This window comes from Aulostomus chinensis, chromosome 11 (assembly GCF_037954235.1).
Source record: "Aulostomus chinensis isolate RoL2024-O1b breed Wild chromosome 11, RoL_Achi_v1.0, whole genome shotgun sequence".
NCBI lineage: Eukaryota > Metazoa > Chordata > Actinopteri > Syngnathiformes > Aulostomidae > Aulostomus > Aulostomus chinensis.
Genome location: NC_141330.1, coordinates 29,134,266 through 29,143,824, shown reverse-complemented (window position 1 = coordinate 29,143,824; position 9,559 = coordinate 29,134,266).

The window sequence follows — 9,559 nt, the reverse complement described above, 5'->3', positions numbered from 1 at the left end:
TGTGTTTGTGTGTGTGTGAGATTTGTGTGTGAGTGTGTGCTTGTGTGTGTGTTTGTTTGCATATATGTGTGTGCGTTTGTTTGTGTATGTGTGTTTGTGTGTGAGTGTGTGCTTGTGTGTGTTTGTTTGCATATATGTGTGTGCGTTTGTTTGTGTATGTGTGTTTGTTTGTGTGTGAGTGTGTGCTTGTGTGTGAGATTTGTGTGTGTGTTTGTGTGTGTGTGAGATTTGTGTGTGATTGTGTGCTTGTGTGTGTGTTTGTTTGCATATATGTGTGTGCGTGTGTTTGTGTATGTGTGTTTGTTTGTGTGTGAGTGTTAGCTTGTGTGTGTGTTTGTTTGCATATATGTGTGTGCGTTTGTTTGTGTGTGAGTGTGTGCTTGTGTGTGTTTGTTTGTGTGTGAGTGTGTGCTTGTGTGCGTTTGTTTGTGTGTGTGTGTTTTGAACTCTCTGTTTGTTGGCAGGCGGCAGGTGAAAGGGGGTCCGGTGTTTGGTTTGGTGAATGCTGGAGGAGACAGATCCACACTGGGAGTCACGTCTCCCAGCCAAGAGAAGAGATTCAGGGCTCTACAGCAGACGGCAGTCCTGCTCCTGAATCTCTGGTCCACCTTTCAAACCCAAATTCAGGAATGTGATCATAAAGTCAACCAACGTTCACTGTGTTTCTGAAATCCTGGGAGGCTGATTGACTGTCACAGGAAAACAGGAATCATAACTCACGGAGGAGCACTCACCTTTGGTGTGAACTCAGCATGTGAACCTGAAGCCATGAGCCACGAGGCGGCACGGACACAAGCACGCAGGACGGGAGGCAGGCAGCTGGAAGCACTGAACGGAAACGTGACTAAATGAGACAGTCGGAGACACGGAGGTGAAGAGAGAACTGGTCGCTGTTGTTTGAGGAGGCAGCAGCCACACATAACACTCACCTTTCAATATCCGGAGATAAAAGGTTCTTGAAATACTTCTGATAATTAATGATCATTTATGTATTTATTTGGGGTTCTGTGTTCCCACAGCAGGAAGGAGGATTCTTCAGCTCTTCCCTGAGAACTCTTGACTAACGTGGGGTTTCGTAGCTGCTCAAGGGTTGGAGGGCGGTTCAGTTGGTAGGAGATCAGGACCCAAACACTGAGCTGAGGCTCAACCTGAGGATGAATTTGCAGCATCATGAAATGGTGACTGAAAAACAAAATATGTTGACGTTAAAAAGGTATTTCACACGCATGAGAAGTATTTTCTCAATATGCATGTCAAACATTTGTGCTACGCAGGTTTTATGTCTCTTCCAGTCTTAGAGTTTGAAGAGCTGGGATTCTGATGGTGATGGTCACTCAAGACACCCCCCCCCCCCACACACACACACACACACACACACACACACACAGGCTGGATCCAAATAGGCCCTCGTCTCTCCTCGTCTTGACCACCTTTCCCTGAGCCCCCATGCAGAGGTCAGAGGACAAATGAAGGTGGACGGGAAGATGGAGGCGAGCTGAGAGAACCTGACCAAACTCTCACTGACCAGCAGGATGAAGAGAATTGACGCGTAGCAGCATATTAGCAGCTGAGCTAACACCAAGATCCAGCAGCTCCCATCATGGCCACCACACAGACCCCTAAGGGTCACGTGACTCGGATGGATCCTTCCTCAGCCAGTTGGCACCCACACACTCATCTGGCTGATGTGATTTGTGTCAGATACATCAGACGAGGCGAGCCAGCAGGACTCTGGTCTGGCTCCCTTCCTCCCCAGCAGACACGGAGGACACAAGCTGGAAACATCTGTGAACCAGGTGAAGCCTGACGACAGCTCCAATCTACAGACGCTTCAGGACATTTAGTGAAAGTAATTACACAGCGTCACATGACTTGACCTTATTATTCAATTTGTACAGAGCAATAAACAGAGTTCCTGCTGTTGCTGCAGGCTGTGAAAACTGATCAGCTGACTAGAACTCTGGTGGGAACATGAATGGACCGTCCCTCAAGCTCCAGGAGGCTCCTAATGAAGAACGTAAGCCTGAGCTACAGCATCACATAAAGGAAGTGTTTGTTCTCTGGCGCCACCGAGTGGACACAGGAAGTGACATGACCCCACAGTGCAGCATTCATCTGAGTATTTCCATGTGTCTCTACGGAGGGAGGCGTGACTTTAATTAGGACCTGAGCTCCAAAGTGCCAGGGGTCAAAGTTCACCTGAACCAGAGGGATCCGAGCAGCAAGGAAGATTCGACACTTTTAGGTGGACAAACGAAGCCTGACCACATTTGTTCTCCCTTGATTTCTGACTTGCGTCTTGTAGCAATGATCAACATGTGATGATTGTCTCTGCTGCAACATTCCAACAGGAAACCTGCCAGACTGGAGCACATCTGCACCTCAGCGCTTCCTCCGTTTGTCCACTAGAGTGCGAGCAGGGCTAAAAGATGGCCAGCTGGAAGCCTTACAGTGGGGGCAGCAAACCACCAGGGGGTGCTAGGGGGGCCTCAGAAAATTGGAGGAAAGATAAGAAAAAATGTAAAAAGTAGAATTAAAAAAAAAAATACTACAAAATATATACAGTGATGAAAACATGTTGTTAATGTTATGCTTATGGTAAACAAATTGGATGGAGAATAAGAGTCAGAAAATCATTTAAAAATTGTTTCTTGACATATTTTGTAGGGGGGGGGGGGTCCCTGGGCAGAAGCCCATGCGGTTTGGTCTAGGGGTTCCTTGAAGATCTTTCAGAAAGGTTCTCAGCAAATTGAAGAATTTCTAAATAAAAAGATAAATAACAATTGACAAAACTGAAACAAAGAAAAGGCAATTATATTATTGATTAGTTTTCATTTCTGAGTCCAGATGAACGACGCTGGATCTCGTGTTAACATGCTTGGTTTGATCTCTGCTTCTCTCTGGTTCCTTCTACTTACTATTTTTATAATGGACTTGTGTGCCTGACTGAGAGTCAACGTGGCGTCCAGGGCATGACGAATGTCTCAACCCTGTCTCTTCAAAGTGACAAACCTACATCAGGAACGCAGAGTGATGGTTCTCACCTGGGAGCGCAGGACTCACTGACACGCAGTGACGCTCTGTACGTTCAGCACCACCAAGTCCACCACATCAGTCAGAGTTTGTCAGCCCTGCAACACAACATTTTTACAACTTCTCTGCAGCCTTTTTCTTTGTGACAACTTACATGCACAGAGTTGAGGGGGAGAAAGGCGCCATATCATTTTGAATGGATCAGAAAGGTAGATCTCAGTGGGAGAGCACCAGTTCCTCACTGGGAAACACCAAGTTTTCATGTCTGCGATTTCCAAGCGTGAGGTTTTTTTTGTCTGACACTGTCTGGTGGTGGTAAATATGACATGGCTGTCGCAGGTGTAAAAAACATCCATCCATCCCTCCCTCCATCCATCCGTACCTCCATCCATCCCTCCATCCCTCCCTCCCTCCATCCATCCCTCCCTCCCTCCATCCATCCCTCCCTCTCTCCCTCCATCCATCCTTCTCTCCATCCCTCCATCCATCCCTCCCTCCCTCCATCCATCCCTCCCTCTCTCCCTCCATCCATCCTTCTCTCCATCCATCCATCCATCCATCCCTCCCTCCCTCCCTCCATCCATACATCCCTCCATCCATCCACCCATCCATCCATCATCCCTCCATGTTCTCCCTCTTCTCCTGTTGAGGGTGGTGGGGGTGGAGCCTATCCCAGCAGCCTCCCCCTGGACAGGTCACCAGTCCATGGCAGGGCCAACACATAGAGACAGACAACCATTGGCTCTCCCAGCCACGCCTACGGTCAATCTAGAGTCTGGATTAACCTGGTCCCTCTTGATGTCTTTGGACTGTGGAGGAAGCTGGAGTACCAGAGAGAACCCAGCAGGAACAGGGAGAACATGGAGACTCACCCAGAAAGACCCCGTGCTGCAGCCGGGGCTCCACCCACAACCTTCTTGCTGGGGGGCCACAGTGAGGACCTCTGCTCCACCGGGCCGCCCCCATCAAAAACAACACAGTCAAACTGTGTACAGATACAAAAATTATGCTCAACTAAAGATAGAAATACACAATTCACAACAATGCAGTAATGCTGTTATCACCATGTGACAGCTTAGCTGAATTGATGACATCATCATTACTTATCTGTACTCAGCAATGTTTTTGCTTTTATTTACTCATAATTATTTAAAACAGAAAGCAAAGTGCAGCTTCCAGTACTACTAGTGGTAGTACTCCCACCTCCCAGATCCCTGAGTGATGCTTCTGTTGGGGGAGGCTGCAGACCTGCTGGGCCTCAGGCTGACACCTCCTATCATGAGTAGTAGTGGTACTAGTAGTACTGGTAATAGAACAAGGAGCTCCAACACGAGTAGTACCAGTACTAGCAGCAACATGACCATGATGGTAGAACTGGTATCAGTACCACTGTCTTAATGCTCATATGATGCTGAAGTTGCTGCTGCAGTAACTGCTAGGAGGGAGGTTTCTACACCTGCTCTCCTAGGAGGGAGGTTCTAGACCTGCTCTACTAGGAGGGAGGTTCTACACCTGCTCTACTAGGAGGGAGGTTCTAGACCTGCTCTACTAGGAGGGAGGTTCTACACCTGCTCTACTAGGAGGGAGGTTCTAGACCTGCTCTACGAGGAGGGAGGTTCTACACCTGCTCTACTAGGAAGGAGGTTCTAGACCTGCTCTAAAAGGAGGGAGGTTCTACACCTGCTCTACAAGGAGGGAGGTTCTACACCTGCTCTACTAGGAGGGAGGTTCTAGACCTGCTCTAAAAGGAGGGAGGTTCTAGACCTGCTCTACTAGGAGGGAGGTTCTACACCTGCTCTACTAAGAGGGAGGTTTTAGACCTGCTCCATGAGGAGGGAGGTTCTACACCTGCTCTACTAGGAAGGAGGTTCTAGACCTGCTCTAAAAGGAGGGAGGTTCTACACCTGCTCTACTAGGAAGGAGGTTCTAGACCTGCTCTAAAAGGAGGGAGGTTCTACACCTGCTCTACTAGGAAGGAGGTTCTAGACCTGCTCTAAAAGGAGGGAGGTTCTAGACCTGCTCTAATAGGAAGGAGGTTCTAGACCTGCTCTAAAAGGAGGGAGGTTCTACACCTGCTCTACTAGGAGGGAGGTTCTACACCCGCTCTACTAGGAAGGAGGTTCTAGACCTGCTCTAAAAGGAGGGAGGTTCTACACCTGCTCTACTAGGAGGGAGGTTCTACACCTGCTCTACTAGGAAGGAGGTTCTAGACCTGCTCTAAAAGGAGGGAGGTTCTACACCTGCTCTACTAGGAAGGAGGTTCTACACCTGCTCTAAAAGGAGGGAGGTTCTACACCTGCTCTACTAGGAGGGAGGTTCTACTCCTGCTCTACTAGGAGGGAGGTTCTAGACCTGCTCTACTAGGAGGGAGGTTCTACACCTGCTCTACTAAGAGGGAGGTTTTAGACCTGCTCCATGAGGAGGGAGGTTCTACACCTGCTCTAGTAGGAAGGAGGTTCTACACCTGCTCTTCTAGGAAGGAGGTTCTAGTCATGCTCTACTAGGAGGGAGGTTCTACACCTGCTCTACTAGGAGGGAGGTTCTAGACCTGCTCTAAAAGGAGGGAGGTTCTAGACCTGCTCTTCTAGGAGGGAGGTTCTACACCTGCTCTGCTAGGAGGGAGGTTCTACACCTGCTCTACTAAGAGGGAGTTTCTAGACCTGCTCTACTAGGAGGGAGGTTCTACACCTGCTCTACTAGGAGGGAGGTTCTAGACCTGCTCTGCTAGGAGGGAGGTTATACACCTGCTCTACTAAGAGGGAGGTTTTAGACCTGCTCCATGAGGAGGGAGGTTCTACACCTGCTCTAATAGGAAGGAGGTTCTAGTCCTGCTCTACTAGGAGGGATGTTCCACACCTGCTCTACTAGGAGGGAGGTTCTACACCTGCTCAAAAAGGAGGGAGGTTCTACACCTGCTCTACTAGGAGGGAGGTTATACACCTGCTCTACTAAGAGGGAGGTTTTAGACCTGCTCCATGAGGAGGGAGGTTCTACACCTGCTTTAATAGGAAGGAGGTTCTACATCTGCTCTACTAGGAGGGAGGTTCTACACCTGCTCTACTAGGAGGGAGGTTCTACACCTGCTCTACTAGGAGGGAGGTTCTACACCTGCTCTAAAAGGAGGGAGGTTCTACACCTGCTCTACTAGGAGGGAGGTTCTAGACCTGCTCTACTAGGAGGGAGGTTCTACACCTGCTCTACTAGGAGGGAGGTTCTAGACCTGCTCTACGAGGAGGGAGGTTCTACACCTGCTCTACTAGGAAGGAGGTTCTAGACCTGCTCTACTAGGAGGGAGGTTCTACACCTGCTCTACTAGGAAGGAGATTCTAGACCTGCTCTAAAAGGAGGGAGGTTCTAGACCTGCTCTACTAGGAGGGAGGTTCTACACCTGCTCTACTAGGAGGGAGGTTCTACACCTGCTCTACTAGGAGGGAGGTTCTAGACCTGCTCTACTAGGAGGGAGGTTCTACACCTGCTCTACTAGGAGGGAGGTTCTAGACCTGCTCTACTAGGAGGGAGGTTCTACACCTGCTCTACTAGGAGGGAGGTTCTAGACCTGCTCTACGAGGAGGGAGGTTCTACACCTGCTCTACTAGGAAGGAGGTTCTAGACCTGCTCTAAAAGGAGGGAGGTTCTACACCTGCTCTACAAGGAGGGAGGTTCTACACCTGCTCTACTAGGAGGGAGGTTCTAGACCTGCTCTAAAAGGAGGGAGGTTCTAGACCTGCTCTACTAGGAGGGAGGTTCCACACCTGCTCTACTAGGAGGGAGGTTCTACACCTGCTCAAAAAGGAGGGAGGTTCTACACCTGCTCTACTAGGAGGGAGGTTATACACCTGCTCTACTAAGAGGGAGGTTTTAGACCTGCTCCATGAGGAGGGAGGTTCTACACCTGCTCTAATAGGAAGGAGGTTCTAGACCTGCTCTAAAAGGAGGGAGGTTCTACACCTGCTCTACTAGGAGGGAGGTTCTACACCTGCTCTACTAGGAGGGAGGTTCTACACCTGCTCTACTAGGAAGGAGGTTCTAGACCTGCTCTAAAAGGAGGGAGGTTCTAGACCTGCTCTAATAGGAAGGAGGTTCTAGTCCTGCTCTACTAGGAGGGAGGTTCCACACCTGCTCTACTAGGAGGGAGGTTCTACACCTGCTCAAAAAGGAGGGAGGTTCTACACCTGCTCTACTAGGAGGGAGGTTATACACCTGCTCTACTAAGAGGGAGGTTTTAGACCTGCTCCATGAGGAGGGAGGTTCTACACCTGCTCTAATAGGAAGGAGGTTCTACATCTGCTCTACTAGGAAGGAGGTTCTAGACCTGCTCTACTAGGAGGGAGGTTCTACACCTGCTCTACTAGGAGGGAGGTTCTCGACCTGCTCTAAAAGGAGGGAGGTTCTAGACCACTTCTCTCCTCTCATTACCATTACTTGTTGCACTTTGTAGTTTGTCCTTGGTGTCTCTCAGTCTCTGTGTTTCCACAGATCCACCAGAGCTCCAACCGTTGCCTGCATCGCCCCCCCTTTTATCCCCTACTATTACACCTCTACTGCTCTACCAGGAGGGAGGTTCTAGACCTTCCCTAAAAGGAGGGAGGTTCTAACCCTGCTGTACTAGGGCAGAGGCAGCACGGACAGATGGACAGGTATGGAGACAAAGGAAACTGACTTGACCTGTAAAAAGTAAAATAATCTGCTGGAGGAACAAGCAAAAGGAACATGTTGTAAAGAGGAAATTGTCCAGAAATAAGTGCTTTTACCTCTCTGAGATGATTCCTTCTTAGAATCGTATTCTTTCTCATATTAAGTGTACAAAGACTTCTATTTTTATTTTGCTGGTAAATCTGTGACCTGAAGTGTGGCTGAGGTCTACTTAGGACGGTGAATCACTTTGATGATTTGATTGCTAAAGTGAATCAGTCCTGAATTGCTCTTGTAAGCAGTGAAGAGACGCTCCAGTGAAAAAATAAAATACTACAGTGACTGCAGTCCAGGTATTGTATGATGTACTCCCACAAACTGAATGTGTATGTCCATTGTGTTATATCATATCAAGGCTCATTAGCTCTCCTTGACATCAGAACTGTTCTCTGAGTCAAAGTCAAGATGTTGCAGAGGCAGACTGCAGTAAAATGTACAACACTTCAGGCAAGTAATGAGTGATGTGGGATGTGATGATGCTGGGCTCGTTGTCCTGGTTACATGGAGTCTTGTGGCTGAATGGCGAGAGGTCCTCAGCAGCTCTGCAGGGTCCTCAGCCTGTCTCAAGGCTAGGTGGCCCTGCTGCTGCTGCTCACCACCATCAGCCCTGATTCTGTGTGACATCCACAGACAGTAGATCCTTCATTCAGCTCTGTGCACTTCCTGAGATCTTCTCAGACTATGTTTGCTATGAATTGACCTTTCGCAAAAGCCCCACCGCCCTTAGTTACTGTTGCTTGCCCAACATCCTTCTTAAAGCAGCTTGATGCAGAGTGTGAACATGTCATGGCTGGGAGAAGTATACCTGTGTGTGTTTGTGACTCTTTTTGGGGCAAAACCTGCACGATATCCTCCAGATGGAGGCATGGGGGTAACAGTATGTAGAGGGGGGATGTATTCCAAGTATTAAAATACGCAGTGAAGGGGACACTACAACTGTCCAGGCTTAAGCGTTCCAGTCTCACTCTATTGGAGAAACCCCATGATCTCTACCCCGCATGCTGCCAAGTAATGAACAATATTTGCTCATAGTAATCATAACTTTTATATGCACTTTTGGGGATGTCCTCGCTGCTGGAGCTAGACAACACATTAGCTAGACGTTAGCTAGCTAACTATCGCTATGGTGTTCGCCTGGCCTTACCGTGGAGCAGAAGTATGCATGTTGGTTTATATTGGAGACATTCAGCTGGGAGGGGGCCATCCACACTGCTGAGTTTTCAGCTTGGGGAGGGGAAAGAACACGACTCCCCCAGCCAAACTCTTAGGGTGCCTCCTGTCAGATTTACATCATCCACAGGCACAGCACTTTACCGTTTTGTCAGAGGTCTGCAACTTGTCGGGCCTTGTTTACAAGTAACGGTTGCTAGGATGTTGCTGATTGGACATTGACCGTTTGGGGGTGGGGTTTTGCAAAAGGTCAATTAAGCAATCATTTGTTCACCTGCTGTATTACTAATGCAATAGTACATTTCAGTTGCAGACACAAATAACACAAAGTGTTGTGACTTAAGTTGAATCCCTTGTGTTCCAGGAAACAGGTGCTGTCTTTGAGGCACTCAAAGATTTATGATTCTGCCTCGTTGACGGAGTTAGATGTGAATGCTGGTGGTGAATGAACGTGAGGTTGCTGGACCACGGGAACTTGAGGTCAGTTCTCCAGTCATCACCATCTTTGTATTTTGTGCAAGATGCAGATTGAAAATGAGACATTGTCGGAGCTGAGCAATTGACTTCGATCCAAGGTAGAGCTGCGATCACCCTCGACCCAAGCTGACACAAACAAGTCAGAGACACAAACTTTCCTAGCAGCTGCATGAATGACGTGAGTAGG